Genomic DNA, 16,146 nt, shown 5'->3' with positions numbered 1-16,146 from the left:
TTCCTTCTCAAGCAGCTGCAAGGCAGCTCCCCATTGTATAACAGGATTGTGCAGCATGCAACAAATGATTATCAATCTTGACACTTGCTTTGCGTTATACTGATATTCCTCCCAAGCTGTCCAAACAGCAGAACCGTTGTTTCAAAATGCTAATAGTTTGTTTAATCAGATCCCTTGTCCCCCAGCATCCAGCCTGCCACCTGATAGCCTGCATTGAGAATTGGCCCAGTATGAAAGTGTCATAACTACTGCCAGGAAACAGGGTGCATGACTCACTCCTGTGGTCACAAACAAGTTGAACATTGAGTGAATGAAAGCCCTCTTGTTGAGAAACAGTGCAGGTTTGTGATGGGGAGCACGTAGGGCTATATGTGTGCAGTCTATGATGCCCTGTACTTGTGGAAATCCAGCAATGCATGCAAATCTTAGTGCTATTTTTCCTGCTCGTCAGCCTCCATGGGGAAGGTAATGAACTGTTGACGCTTTGCAAACAGTGCATCAGTGACCTGCTGGATGGTCGTGTGTACAGGAAACTAACTGATATTGCTGATGTCGCCAGAAGCAGTTTGGAAGGAGGCAGAGGCATAAAAGTTTAGATCCATGGTGACCTTCACTGCCACAGGCAAAGCAGTGCATGCCTTGGTGTTGGACTAAGGATTCTTGCTCCAACAAGTGGCATATGTAAGTGACTGTCTCCTTGTTGAAACGCAGCCACCTTACACACTGCTCCTCTGTGAAGTTCAGGTATGATATTCTGTTTCTAAATACCCACAACATGTTGTAATGCCTCCTGCGCCCCTTGCCTCCATCACCCTCTTCTTACAGCCTTTGCAGGTCTTTGCTACCTTCCTTGATGCTGCTGCTCCTCCTGATTTGGGAGCCTCAATGGTAAGCCAGCAGCATTCCCACGTGCAGCAATTGAGAACAAGCAAATCATGTGAAAATACGGCTTGTGAAAGCTGCTTGCCAACTGTTCCTGCCATGATTTGCTGGGCGATTGAGGAAGTGACATTTCAGGTGTGGGAATCTTATTAACATATTTAAATGACGTTTGCGTTTGTTTCAGCTGACTGCCAGAGACGCCTATTGAGCCCCCAAACCAATATGGCATCAAGAGAACTTCCGGTGCTGTTATTGCGCGGAATGTTGTGCTGCAAAATTCAACATCGTGGTGCTCATTTTGGACCCAGAAAACGTGCAAATGCATACCAATTTCTACCCCCATCCCATGTCATTGGAGATTGACTAGTATAAACAGTTTAAAACTTGAAAGTAAATCTTAGAGGTTTTAAGGAATGCAATTTTCTGCATTCAAGTGGATATAATTGCATTTAAACTAATTTTTCCAAGAGAAAAACACTTGAAAGTTAAATGGGGTTGCTGAACTTGTACAGTAGATTAAGATAAAATGGGGTTGCTGAACTTGTACAGTCGATCGTACAGCCTACTGCCACTATATTAGCAATCGTGTTTTTTTCACAGCTTAAATCATTTTTGGATCCTATAAAGCAATAAGGGTCTGACATCCCTTACTCCTCCGCCCCAGTGTAAGTCTGGGGGTGGGTGGGGGTATGCTGCTGCACTGCATCTGTCTGGAACTCAACTGAATCCGCATGCAAAATTGGACCTAGAAATAGATGAGTGTGCCAGATCGAGGGAGGTCTTTGAGGTCTTCTAACTGCTGTCAGAAAGAGCAGCCAGATGACCTCAAGGTCCACTGTACCTCCTTGCAGTCCCATGACAATGTAAAACTTAACTTCTTGTAAGCTGCTGGCTGCCCAGTTTCAAATACTCCACCCTGCAGCATTGGCTGCAACCTCAAAGGCCCATTTTCTCCATGTGACCTTTTTATGTGCTTGCTAGGCGGAAATCCAGAAAAATGATCCAGAAGGTGTTCTAACATCACTACCAACTCATTAGCATAACATTTAAAACTTTTCAGGCAGGAGTTTCCCACCTATGCTAGGTGATGCTGCAGGAAATGTGCATCAAGTACAAAGGGAGGTGACACTCCTGTATAATGGGTCGCCACTCTGTTCCTCTGCCTAACGCATCAGAAACAGGCACTCACAAGGAGTTAAGCAATCTGGCATAAACAAAGGTCATAGGTGTTTCTATGACTCTCTGCCGCAGAATTCAGGGCTGGGATCACCTCTAAAATCAGCAGTAAAAACAACTGCCCAACGTGGGGCTCGAACTCACGACCCTGAGACTGAGAGTCTCATGCTCTACCGACTGAGCTAGCCGGGCCAGTCTGCAGCAGTTTTCTCCGTCTATCTTTATCAGTAAATCGAACAGCCAAAGCCCGATTGAAAGATGGATTCCTCTCACTGACCGATCATAAAACTCAGGTCTTCTGTTATTTCACCTTCTAAGATCAGCCATGATCTCATTGAATGGCAGAGCAGGCTCAAAGGACCAAATGGCCTATTCCTGCTCCTATTTCTTATGTTCAAGCAAGAGGAAATCTTCCCCATGAACCTAATGTATCATCGTGCAGAAAATGGCATTCACATGTCCTGTGCATTCCTTTAATTAACCTCTATAATGGTTGATCTACAGGCCAATGATGTATTTGAATTCAGTGACATATTGAATGAATGGCGTGTTTCACTGGAATGAACAGCAAAGTTCAAATTTAGATGACAGCTTCTATAAGTTGGAAGATAAATTAACTAATATATTGCAAGGGTGCAGTGCTTGCTTATGCCTGACTTAGACTGTCAATAAAAGCATTTACACTTCCCTTTAGGAAAATACTCATCCCAGTGTGGCAGCAACTAGTTTGTCAAGAAATACATCAGCAGTTCACTAGCTTAGCTTGATAACTCTTTTAGAATATGCACCAGTAGAGAAAATGACATCAAACCATCTTGTCACATGGATATTAAAATCTTATCAATGTGACATCTTCTGAGGGTTCATCTAGACATTCACTACTTTTAGAGCTGCAAAACTCTTACTGCTAATAGTTCTTTCAATTGACTGGGATCTGAAATGGAGTTAGCAGTTTTCAACCAACTCATACTCAATTCTGATCTGGACTGGTTCCAGCCACAACTAAACACAGCATTAGAAGTGAATACAACTGGTACAATATTTTCAAAATCCAACCATTTCATTTTAATCCTTTTACTATTACTTGTGACTCAAGGACCTAAAAACTGAAGTAAATTGAAGTCTGACAGTGGACAATTAATAAATTTGAGTTTAACTTATAAAAATTAAGAAATCATTTGGGACCAAGCACAGGTACCTCTAATGAATAGACAATTAGCATAGTTAACTGTTAAGGCAAAATGGACTGACAGTTAACAAAAATGTCATCAGAAACTATCTAGCAGGTCTCTCATGGTATTCCTCATGATGAATTGGCGGATATGTTGTTTATTACAATAGGACTTAAGAACTTAAGAAATAGGAGCAGGAGTAGGCCATTTGGCCCTTCGAGCCTGCTCCACCATTCAATAAGATCATGGCTGATCTTCTACCTCAACTCCACTTTCCTGCACTACCCCCATATCCCTTGATTCCCTTAATATTCAAAAATCTATCGATCTCTGTCTTGAATATACTCAACGACTGAGCCTCCACAGCTTCTGGGGTAGAGAATTCCAAAGATTCACCAACCTCAGTGAAGAAATTTCTCCTGATCTCAGTCCTAAATGGCCGACCCCTTCTTCTGAGACTGTGACCCCTGGTTCTAAACTCCCCAGCCAGGAGAAACATCCTCCCTGCATCTACCCTGTCAAGCCCTGTAAGAATTTTATATGTTTCAATGAGATCACCTCTCATTCTTCTAAACTCTAGAGAATATAGGCCTAGTCTATTCAATCTCTCCTCATAGAACAATCCCCCATCCCAGGAACCAGTCTGGTGACCCTTCGTTGCACTCCCTCTATGGCAAGTATATCCGTCCTTAGGTAAGGAGACCAAAATTGTACACAATACTCCAGGTGTGGCCTCACCAGGGCCCTATATAATTGCAGTAAGATGTCTTTACTCTTATATACTCAAATCCTCTTGTAATAAAGACCAACATACCATTTGCTTTCCTAACTGCTTGCTATACCTGCATGTTAACTTTCAGTGATTCGTGTACAAGGACACGCAGGTCCCTCTGAACACCATTTCCCAATCTCTCACCATTTAAAAAACTCTGCTTTTCTATTTTTTCCTGCCAAAGTGGATAACTTCACATTTCTCCACATTATATTCAATTTGCTATGTTCTTGCCCACTCACTTAGCCTGTCTATATCCCCTTGAAGACTCCTTGAATCCTCCTCACAACTTACATTCCCACCCAGCTTTGTATCATCAGCAAATTTGGATATATTACATTTGGTCCCCTCATCCAAATCATTGATGTAGGTTGTGAATAGCTGAGGCCCAAGCACTGATCCTTGTGGTATCCCACTAGTTACAGCCTGCCAACCCGAAAATGACCCGTTTATTCCTACGCTCTTTTTTCTGTCCGTTAACCAATCCTCAATCCATGCTAGTATATTACCCCCACTCCCTTGAGCCCTAAATTTGTTTAATAACCTCTTGTGTGACACCTTATCGAATGCCTTCTGAAAATCCAAATATACCACATCCACTGGTCGCCCTTATCTATTCTACTGGTTACAACCTCAAAAAACTCCGACAGATTGGTCAAACATGATTTCCCTTTCATAAATCCGTGTTGACTCTGCCCAATCCTGTTATTATTTTCTAAATGCCCTGTTACCATGTCCTTAATAATGGATTCTAGCATTTTCTCTACTACTGATGTCAGGCTAACTGGTCTGTAGTTCCCCATTTTCTCTCTCCCTTCTTTTTTAAATAGTGGGGTTACATTTGCCACCTTGCAATCTGCGGGAACCGTTTTAGAATCTATGGAATTTTGGAAAATGACAAGCAATGCATCCACTATCTCTATAGCCACCTCTTTCAAAACCCTAGGGTGTAGGCCATCAGGTCCAGGGGATTTATTGGCTTTCAGTCCCATTAATTTCTAGAGTACTATTTTTTTTTTTACTAATACTAATTTCTTTTAGTTCCTCATTCTAGGTTCTCCACTATTTCCAGGAATATTTTTTCGTCTTCTTCCGTGAAGACAGACACAAAGTAATCATTTAATTTTTCTGCCATTTCCTTATTCCCCATTATAATTTCTCCTGTCTCAGCCTGTAAGGGACCCACATTTACTTTAGCTAATCTTTTCCTTTTTACATACCTATAAGAAGCTTTTACAGTCTGTTTTTATGTCTCTTGCTAGTTTACTCTCATTCTATTTTTCCTTTCTTTATCAATTTCTTGTTCCTCCTTTGCTGAATTCTAAAATCCTCCCAATCCTCAGGCTTACTACTCTTTTTGGCAACATTATAAGCCTCTTCCTTTGATCTAATACTATTTTTACCTTCTCTTGTTAGCCACGGTTGGACCACTTTTCCTTGGACCAATTTCTATCTGCGCTATTAATTCATCTATTTTGTTGCAAATGCTTCGCGCATTCAGATATAGCTTTGACTTATTTCTATTTTTCACTGATGCCACCTTTGTCATTGATGCCTTATTACCTTTGTTACTCGCTCTGTCCCTTCCTGACCCACTCTGCTTATTTTTACCCAAAACTCTACTCTGCTCTACAGCCTTGACATTTCTCTCGCTGCTTTTAAATTTGCTCTTTCCTGAATCTTCCCACCCTCCTTCATTAGTTTAAAGCCCTGTTCACTGCCCTAGTTATTTGGTTCACCAGGACACTGGTCCCTGCCCGGTTTACATGGAGCCCGTCCCAACGGAACAGCTCCCTCTTTCCCCAGTACTGGTGCCAGTGCCCCATGAACTGAAACCCCTTCCTCCCACACCACTCTTTGAGCCATGCATTTAAACCTCTAATCTGGTTGTCCCAATGCCAATTTACACGTGGCTCAGGTAACAATCCAGAGATTATTACCTTTGAGGTTCTGCTTTTTAATTTGGATCCTAGCTCCTCAAACTCCATCAGCAGAACCTCATTCCTAGTTCTACCTATGTCGTTGGTTACTACATTCCTCCCCCTCCCACTCCAAGTTCTTCTCCAGCCACAAGGAGATGTCTTTAACCCTGGCACCGTGCAGGCAACACAAACTTTGGAACTCTCGGTCACAGCTGCAGAGAACAGTATCTATCCCCGACTATACTGTTCCCTACCACAACTACATTCCCTTTCACTCCCCTCACTCCCCCCACTTGAATGGCCTCCTGCACCATGGTGTCATGGTCAGCTTGTTTATACATCCATAAGAATATAACAAATAGGAGCAGGAGTAGGCCATTCAGCTCCTCGAGCTTGCCCCACCATTCAATAAGATCATGGCTGATCTGATCTTGGCCTCAACGCCACTTTCCCGCCCGTGCTCCATAACCCTCGACTCTCCTGTAGCTCAAATGTCTGTCTATCTCCACCTTGAATATATTCAATGACTCCGCCTCCACAGCTCTCTGGGGTAGAGAATTCCAAAGATTCACGACCCTCTGAGAGAAGAAATTCCTCCTCATCACCGTTTTAAGGGCTACCCCTTATCCTGAAACTGTGCACCCTAGTTCTAGATTCCCCCATGAGGGGAAACATCCTCCCTGCATCTACTCTGTCAAGCCCCCTCAGAATCGTATATGTTTCAACAAGATCACCTCTCATTCTTCTAAACTCCAATGAGTATAGGCCCAACCTGCTCAACATTTCTTCATAAGACAACCCCTTCATCTCAGGAATTAACCTAGTGAACCTTCTCTGAACTGCCTCCAATGGAAGTATATCCCTCCTTAAATAAGGAGACCAAAACTGCACGCAGTACTCCAGGTGTGGTCTCACCAGCGCCTACAGTTGTGTACAGTAGTGATTCCCGCCCTCCTGTATGCGTCAGAGACATGGACCATGTACAGCAGGCACCTCAAAGCACTGGTGAGGTACCACCAACGCTGCCTCCGCAAAATCCTACAAATCCAGTGGCAGGATAGGCGCACCAACGTCAGTGTTTTCGCTCAGGCCAACATCCCCAGCATCGAAGCTTTGACCACGCTCGATCAGCTCCGATGGATGGGCCACATCGTCCGCATCCCCGATACGAGACTCCCAGAACAAGCACTCTACTCGGAGCTCCGACACGGCAGGAGAGCCCCAGGTGGGCAGATGAAATGTTTCAAGGACACCCTCAAAGCCTCTTTGAAAAAGTGCAACATCCACTCCAACACCTGGGAATCCCTGGCCCAAGGCCACTCAAAGTGGAGGAGAAGCATCCGGGAAGGTGCCGAACACCTCGAGTCTCTTTGCCGGGAGCAAGTGGAAGCCAAGCACAAACAGCAGAAGGAGCGCACAGAGAGAGAGAGAGCAGTTGTAGCAAGACTTCCCTACTTTTATGCTCCACCCCCTTGCAATAAAGGCAAACATTTCATTTGCCTTTCTAATTACTTGCTGTACCTGCATGCTTAGGTGCGGGGAACTGTCGGGTTCCCCGAATGTCGGGTTCCGACCCAAAGCTAAATGGGTCAGCCAGCTGCATGCAATTTTCCCTCAATTGGCCAATTAATTTCCAGCCTGTGGGCACCCTTGCTAAGTGTCTATTTCCAGTCAGAAAGCCCCACAGTATGATGTCATCATTTGTGTTGCTTTTAAAGTCTCCAGCAAGCTTTTCAACCTCTGCAGGCTTCCCAACCAGTCATACAGAATGGCAGAGGAGCCTGCACCAGTTGCTGCCAGCGGCAGAGGCCGAGCTGCCACCAAATTTGATGAAACGTCACTCCAGACATTGGTGGATGGGGTAAGGGCCCACAGAGAGGTCCTCTTCCCTAGCTCAGGGAAGAGGCCTCCCAAAGAGACCAGGGCTGCATGGATGGAGGTGGCTGCAGAGGTAAACTCTCGGAGTCACCCGACGGACCTGGATACAGTGCAGGAAGTGCTTCCATGAACTTCACCGTACAGGAAAGTAAATATGAAGTTTCCATCACCCTCAACCTGATCCCCAATGCCTTTCCCCAACATCACTCAGCTTCAGCAATCTCTTCCTCCACATCCCACTTCACAGTCACATCCATGCACCCTTACCCATTCCCTATCTCTCTATGCTCACCTTCACATACCTATTCCACCATGCAGCCCTCACACTGCCTCTCACTCTGATGCTTGGAACACAACTGACAACAGACAGGGAGGGCCCCTGGTCTTGCAGCCTCACACCATCTTTGTCTCTTTCTAAGTATCTATGCTATGCAATCTCTGCACTCACTCCTGCACTCTCACTCAAACTCCACTTGTCTCCCTCATTGCAGGAAAAGAGAGCTCACAATAGGAGAGAGCGTGCGAGGACTGGAGGAGGACCACCCTCAATCGCCCACCTGACCCCCTGGGAGGAAGCAGTGATGGAGATTGCTGGGGCTGACGTGCCTGTGGATGCTGGGGCAGGAGAGACGGGAGCAAGCCCGCAAGCTGGTGACAGAATAGTTTCCCATCTCTCTCATTGACATAGCATGAGTCGCTGATATGATTCTGAAGCTACATCATTTGGACTTATGAGCATATGCCAAATCCAATGTGCAAGTAGCCTTGGCATCAGATCTCTAACTCTTTCCTTTACTCCCCCACAGGACCATCCGGAGCCCCCGTCCCCACTGCCGAGGAGGAAGAGGCTTTGCAGCCAGACTCCTCAGAGGAAGCTCCAGCCTCTAAGGGCGCAGCGTCAGCAGAAGTAAGCGCACCCAGCACCAGCGCAGACACTCAAACCTCGGGGGGGGCCTTCGGGACACAGGGTAGTGTTGTCACCTGGTGTTTCACAGCTCACAAGTGAGCATCAGCAGATTGTGGAGACAGGGACAGCAGTGGAGAGTCCTCGTCGGAGGGCGCAGGCCTCTGCCAGCTCAGCTCAGCTGCATGTCGACCCTATGCCTCTGGGTCCATCCGCAAGAGAGGAGGTGATGGATCTCCATGCACAGATGCAGGAGTCTCTGGCAGGTTTTATCTCCAGGGTCGCTGCGAGTGTGGAGCGAATGGAACAGTCCACGGCGAGCATGAGCACAGCCTTATTGGAGTCATTGGCGCATGAAAGCATCACCACGGAAAGGATGGCTACCTCCGTGGTAAGGCTGGCTATCGCCGAGGAGAGGAGGGCTGCGGCCGAGGAGAGGAGGGCTGCGGCCGAGGAGAGGAGGGCTGCGGCCGAGGAGAGGAGGGCTGCGGCCGAGGAGAGGAGGGCTACAGCCATGGAGGAGCTTAGTCGCCAGGGTATCGAAAACATGGCGAGTGCTCAGAATAGAATGACATCTCTTGAGGAGCGATGGGCATCTATTGAGCACCAAAACCAGACCTTCATGGAAGTCCCTCTGAGCAGGACGTCCAGTGCAGAGACGGGTCCCCATGGCACCCCCTGATGTGCAGCAAGGTGCTCTCCAGCCACTTGCAGGCACTGAGGGGGAGCTGACCCATGAGAGGGAGGTTGTTGGCACACCTCAAGGAAGTGGGGGCTCCTCTCCACGCGCTCTCACTTCCATGCCACTTCATAGCCCCGCCGGAGTCCACACCCAAGTGAGGTAGGAGTCTCAACCCCTGCACAGCCACAGGAGCAGCAGACTGCTGGCGAGCCCTCACAGGCTCGCCACCCCAGAGGACGCCCGCCAAAGGTGTCGAGACAGGAGCAGCAGCAAAGTGAGCAAGGGGCCTCCACATCTGCTGAAGCCACAGGGGTACCACTACGTAGGAGCACGCGTAAGAGAAAAATAAAGCACCACTAATCACAAGGGCAGTCACTTGGGTGAAAAGTCTTGTATATAGTTTTAATGCCATCAGTTTCTTGTACATAAAAAATCTGGTGGCAACTGCTGGAGTTGTGGCGTCTGTCATTTGGCAAATGGGGATTTCACATTGAGGCCTTAGGATTACTTGCAGATGTCAGCAAGCTGGTCCAATACGTAGAAATGCGCAGGGATGGGCCACTGTCCATGGTCAGTTAAGAAGCAGCGAGGCTACAGTGTTTGAGGTACCAGGCTACACAAATCTGGCCAGGATGAGTGCGCTCCTTGCATTCCGCCCAGCAATGTTCTCGCGCACTGGTGCCGCTGGTTGACGGGCCTCTGCAGGATGCTCGTTTCCGTCCTCCTCCTCCTCCTCATCAGCATCATCCTCATCCGAGGCGGCTCTGTGAGGAGCCTCTTGGTCCTGCGAAATCGGCAAGCCACGATGCTGTGCCATGTTGTGAAGCACACAGCATACCACAACGATTTTGGAGACCCTGGCTGATGAGTACTGTAGGGCTCCACCTGATCTATCGAGGCATCTGAAGCGCATCTTTAGCAATCTGATGGCTTGCTCGATAATGTATCTGGTGGAAATGTGGCTGGAGTTGCAGCGCTCCTCAGCTTCGTTGGCTGGTCTCCTCAACGGCATCATTAGCCAACTCCGCAGGCGATATCCCTTGTCTCCAAATAGCCATCCCTGATGTTAGTTTGGCGGACTGAATAGTGGAGGCATAGTAGACTGGCGCAGTATGAGGGACCATGGCAGCTGCCAGGGTACTTGGCACAAACATGCAAAATCTCCTTCTTGTGGTCACACACCAGCTGAACGTTAAGGGAGTGGAAGCCCTTGTGGTTGACAAAAACTCCTGGATTGCGATGGGGTGCCCTAAGGGCCACATGTGTGCAGTCAATGATGCCTTGCACCCTTGGAAAGTCTGCCAGCTGAGCTAATCCACGCGCTCACTCCCTCACACTTGCGCGATCCCGGGTGAAATGGATGTGATTGTGTGCGAGGGCAGAGAGGCCATCGGTGCCTGTGTGATGCAAGTGTGTCCGGCCGCCTGGGAGATGCCGCTGATGTCTGCTGCTGATCCCTGGAAGGAGCCTGAGGCATAAAAGTTGAGTGCGGTGGTGACTTTGATGGCCACTGGTAAGGAGTGTCGACCTGGTGCTCTGGGCTCCAGGTCTTGCTGTAGCATTGCGCAGATGTCAGTCACTACCTCTCGCGAAAGTCGGAGCCGCCTTTGGCACTGCTGCTCAGTCATGTTGAGGTAGCTCACCCTGTGTCTGTAGACCCTGTTTGGGGGGTATCTCCTGCGCCGACGGCTTTGCATGCGCTGGCCCCTTCTGGCCTGTGCTGCCTCAGGTGGCTGAGCCGCAGCCTGTCGCTCCTGCTGGTGTTGCTGTTGCTGGTGCTGCTGTTGTTGCCGGATCTGCTGTTGCTGCTGGATCTGCTGCAGCCTCCTCTGCTGTTGGAGATCCTCTAATGCCAAAAGGCCTCCCATGCTTCTGGCAGATGCCTCCGTTGAGGAAGCGCTGAGTTAGGCTGCTGAGAGGGGCTTCCCAGGAGCTCACACTGGAGAAGTGTGTGAGGCTCCAACCTTCCACAGCTGTGCCTAAACCTTCAACAAGTTGCCCCAAGCCTTGAGCAACAAGGTCCTGCAGCCTACAAATGCTGGCTGATTAAATCTCTTCATTCCTGATTGACCTGCAGCTCAAAGCAAGCAAGCCGACATTGTTCACGCCAGGTTTCATCAGCGGTGTTCCCACCAGGCGTGGTTTACGTGGGGAAAGGCTGAAAATTCCAAGGGCCCCTTAAAATAGGATTAAAGATGCCAATTATTGATCATTAGGCTCCCGCCGACCAGTCCCGCCTGCTGCGGGCGGGACTGATTCGGGTCGCGCTGAAACACCGGGGCGAAAGTCGGGCGGGGCGGGGAATCGCGACCCCCCTATTTCTGCGATTTTCAGCCGCCGCCCGCCTGAAACCCCGCCCGACGGCTCCAGGAAAATTGGGGCCATTTGTGTTTCATGTACGAGGACCCCCAGAGCCCTCTGTACCGCAGCAATATGTAGTTTCTCTCCATTTAAATAATAATTTGCTTTTTTATTTTTCCTACCAAAGTGAATAACCTCACATTTTCCCACATTATACTCCATACTCCGTCTGCCAAATTTTGCCCACTCATTTAACCTATCTATATCCCTTTGCAGACGCTTTGAGCTCGATTTTTGCCAGGCCCAAGGAGGCGGGATTGGAGGCGTGTGACTTGTTAAAATCGCCAAAAATGGTAGGCGGGCCCGATGCTGCCTCTGAGCCATTTTCCCAAAAGCGTGTTTTCTGACCCCCTTTCCATCCCGCCTCCAAGAGGCGGGATAGGCCCTTAAGGCCCTTAATAACCACTTAATAGCCTCTATAATCCCATTTTGAGAGGCCTTTCCGATTTTTAGTCATTCCCCACAACCCTCACGCCTCCTTTGGAACACGCCAGGTAATGGTGGTAGCGTCAATTGCTTACGAACAGCTGCAGCTCCACCATTACAAAGGGGTTTTCACCAATGATCATTTGCAGGTGGCAGAACTTTATAGTTGTTTCAGGTCTGGGGGAACTTTTAGCAGGCATACTCAGTGTTGTGGAAATTTGGAGCCTGACACCCATCTCCAGTGTGACCTCCTGGGAAACCCCTCTTCCACCTTGACTAAGCGCTTCTTCAACTGAGGCATATATCAGAAGCATGGCAACCATTTAATTCCTTTCCTCCTGGACATCAGATTCGGATGAAGACCAGCCGTGGCAGCAGCAGAACCATGAGCAACAGCAGCACCAACAGCAGGAGCATCAACAGGAGCACCAAGCTGCTAGTCACCCACCTGAAGATGCACAGGCCAGAAGTCGCCAGAGCGCGACCATATTGCTGCCCGGGATGCAAGGGACGCACTCATGTTGGTCACATTTGCTTAGCCTGTACAATCAAACACTTTTGCCTCGCACCTTCTTACCAGAGCATCGACAATGGACAAGAACCTGCAGATTCCTATCATACTGACAATTGCAAGGCGCTCTAAGCCCTCAATGTGGAAGTCCCATTTGCAAAATGACACAGGCCACAACTTCAACAGTTTCCCATCAGAATTTTTTATCACAAGCAACTGGTGGCATTTCAAAAATAAACACAACATAACACCCAAGTGACTACCCTTGTGACTACTTGTGCATTATCTTCCTCTTACGCGTGCTCCTACGTGGTGCTTCCCCTGTGGCTTCAGCAGATGTGGAGTCCCCTTGCACACTTTCTTGCTGCTCCTGTCTCGACACCTTTGGCAGCCGTCCTCTGGGGTTGCGAACCTGTGAGGGCTCGGCAACAGTCTGCTGCTCCTGCAGCTGTGCAGGGGATGAAACGCCCATCTCAGTTCGGTGAGGACTCTGGTGGGGCTGTGACCGAGGGCTTTGCAGTCGCATGATCGTTTGAGTGCTTGGAGAGGAGCCCGCACTTCCTTGTTGTCTGCTACCAACATCCCTCTCATGGGTCAGCCCCACTTCAGAGCTAGCAAGTGGCTTGACAGCACCTTGTTGCACTTCAGGGGGGCCATGAGGACCCGTTTCTGCACTGGAAGTCCTACTCCAGAGGACTTCCATGAAGGTCTGGTTTCTGTGCTCAGTAGTTGACCATCGCTCCTCAAGAGATGCCAGTCTATTCTGAACAATGACCATGTTTTCTACACTCTGGCGACTTAGCTCCTCCATGGCCGTAGCCATCCTCTCCTCTACTGTAGCCATCCTTTCCACGGAGGTTGCCATCCTTTCCGTGGTGATGCGTTCATGCGCCAATGCCTCCACAAAGGCTCTGCTCATGTTCACGATGGACTCCTCCATTCGCTCGACACTCGCAGCGACCCTGGAGACAAAACCTGCCAGAGACTCCTGCACCTGTTCCTGGAGTTCCAGCACCGCTCTCATTCTGGATAGACCCGGAGGCACAGGGTCAACATGTAGCTGAGCCGAGCTGGCAGAGGCCTGCACTCTCCGACGAGGACTCTCCACTGCTGTCCCTGTCTCTACCATCTGCTGATGCTCACTTGTGAGCTGTGATACACCAGGTGCCAACACTACTCTATCTCGCGAAGGTCCCACCGAGGTGTGAGTGTCTGCGCTGGTGCTGGGTGCGCTGAATTCTGCTGACGCTGCGCCCTCAGAGGTTGCAGCTTCCTCTGAGGAGTCTGGAAGCTCAGGCTCTTCCTCCTGGACAGTGGGGACGGGGGCTTTCGATGGTCCTGTGGTGGAGTAAAGGAAAGAGTTAGAGATGTGGGGTCAAGGTTACATGAACATTGAATAGTGCAGATGATCATAAATCAATCTGTTTGAGCATCAGATTCATTATCAGTGACTCATGCAATGTCAATGAGAGAGATGCCAAACTATTCTGTCACCAGCTTGCTGCGATGCGCCCATCTGTCTGTCCCTCACTTGGGAATTGCCTCGATCCCGGCGATTTCCAGGGACGCTTCCTCCCAGGCGGTGAGCTGGGCTACTGAGGGTGGCCCTCCTCCTGTCATGGCTCTTTCCCTCTTATTGTGGGCTCTCTTTTCCTGCAATGAGGGACACAAGAGAAGTTTGAGTGAGAATGAAGGAGCGAGTGTAGATAATCCATAGCATAGATGCTTAGAAGGATACAAAGGACCATTCCTGTGTGTTGAAAGTTGTTGTTGTCATGGCATCACAGTGATAGGGAGTGTGAGGGCTGCATAGTCGAATAGTTAAGTGAATGTGACCTTCGAGAGAGAGGGAATGGGTAAGGGTGCAAGCATGTAAGTGTCAAGTGGTATGTGGAGGAAGAGGTTGGCAAAGCAGAGTGCTAGTGAGGAGAGGCGATGGGGATAAGATTGAGGGTGTTGGGAAAGTCATACTCACTTTTCCTGTGCGGAGAAGATCATGAAACCTCTTCCTGCATTGCAGCCAGGTTCTGTGGCTCAGCAAAATGGAGTTGGCCTCCTGGGCCACTTGCAGCCACACAGCTTTTGTCTGCTGGGGTGGCTTTTTTCTCCCTGAGGAAGGGAACAGCACCTCCTTATTACATCTGGCTCCGTGCACCAGAGCTTGGAGGGAGGGCTCATCAAACCGAGGTGCACACTTCTGCTTGATCATGAACATTGTTGGGAAATCAACACCTTCATACAATTTGCAGAGCCTTTGCAGTCTCCAGAGGAAGCAAGGCTGCTTGCAGGTCTTAAATCCAGCAGCACTGATGACATCATCGGAGGCGACTTTCTGTATGAAAAGACTCATTGGGCCAGGTGTTCCCACACGCAGGAAATCAATTGCCCAATTAGGGGAAAATCCCATTTTTTCAACACTTCAATTAGGAGTCGGGGTCTTGACACGATTTCCACCTGACACGACCCAGCCCGCACACACTGACAAAATCCAGCCCTTTGTGTCCTCCTCACAACTTGCTTCCCCACCTATCTTTGTATCACCAGCAAATTTGGCTACAGTACACACAGTCCCTTCATCCAAATCATTAATAGAGATTGTAAATAGTTGAGGCCCCAGCACTGATCCCTGTGGCACCCCACTAGTTACAGTTTGCCAACCGGAAAATGACCCATTTATCCCGACTTTTTGTTTCCTGTTAGTTAGCCAATCCTCTATCCATGCTAATATATTACCCCCAACCCCGTGAGCTCTTATCTTGTGCAGTAACCTTTTATGTGGCACCTTATCGAATGCCTTCTGGAAATCCAAATACGCTACATCCACTGGTTCCCCTTTATCCACCCTGCTCATTACATCCTCAAAGAACTCTAGCAAATTTGTCAAACACGATTTCCCTTTCATAAAACCATGTTGACTCTGCTTGATTGTATTATGATTTTCTAAATGTCCTGCTATTACTTCCTTAATTATGGATTCCAGCATTTTCCCAATGACAGATGTTAGGCTAACTGGCCTATAGTTTCCTGCTTTTTGCCTCCATCCTTTCTTGAATAGAGGCGTTACATTTGTGGTTTTCCAATCCGCTGGGATCTCTCCAGAATCTAGGGAATTTTGGTAGATTACAACCAAACTCATCCACTATCTCTGCAGCCACTTCTTTTAAGACCCTAGGATGTAGGCCATCAGGTCCAGGGGACTTGTCAGCCTTTTAATCCCATTAGTTTGCCTAGTACTTTTTCTCTAGTGATAGTCATTGTTTTAAGTTCCTCCCTCCCTATAGCCCCTTGATTATTAATTATTATTGAGATGCTTTTAGTGTCTTCTACCGTGAAGACCGATACAAAATATTTGTTCAAAGTCTCTGCCATTTCCCTATTTCCCATTATTAATTCCCCAGTCCCATCCTCTAAGGGACCAATGTTTATTTTTATATACCTGTAGAAGCTCTAACTGTCTGTT

The 16,146-nt window shown here is 48.3% G+C and overlaps 1 protein-coding gene and 1 non-coding gene across 9 annotated transcripts in view; both read right to left on the bottom strand.

Moving 5' to 3' along the window:
- The window catches only part of eml6 (EMAP like 6), an 844,856-nt gene that overhangs the window by 309,054 nt on the left and 519,656 nt on the right, over positions 1-16,146 (bottom strand). The gene's annotated exons all lie outside the window — the stretch shown is intronic.
- On the bottom strand, positions 2,178-2,250 carry trnae-cuc (transfer RNA glutamic acid (anticodon CUC)). Its single transcript has one exon. It is a non-coding gene; the product is annotated as a tRNA-Glu (tRNA).

The sequence above is a fragment of the Somniosus microcephalus genome, chromosome 3, assembly GCF_052327205.1.
Source record: "Somniosus microcephalus isolate GS21.2 chromosome 3, FLI_Smic_1.0, whole genome shotgun sequence".
Taxonomy (NCBI): domain Eukaryota; kingdom Metazoa; phylum Chordata; class Chondrichthyes; order Squaliformes; family Somniosidae; genus Somniosus; species Somniosus microcephalus.
The sequence above is the reverse complement of the archived record's forward strand: the minus strand, read 5'-3'. Positions and strand labels throughout refer to the sequence as shown.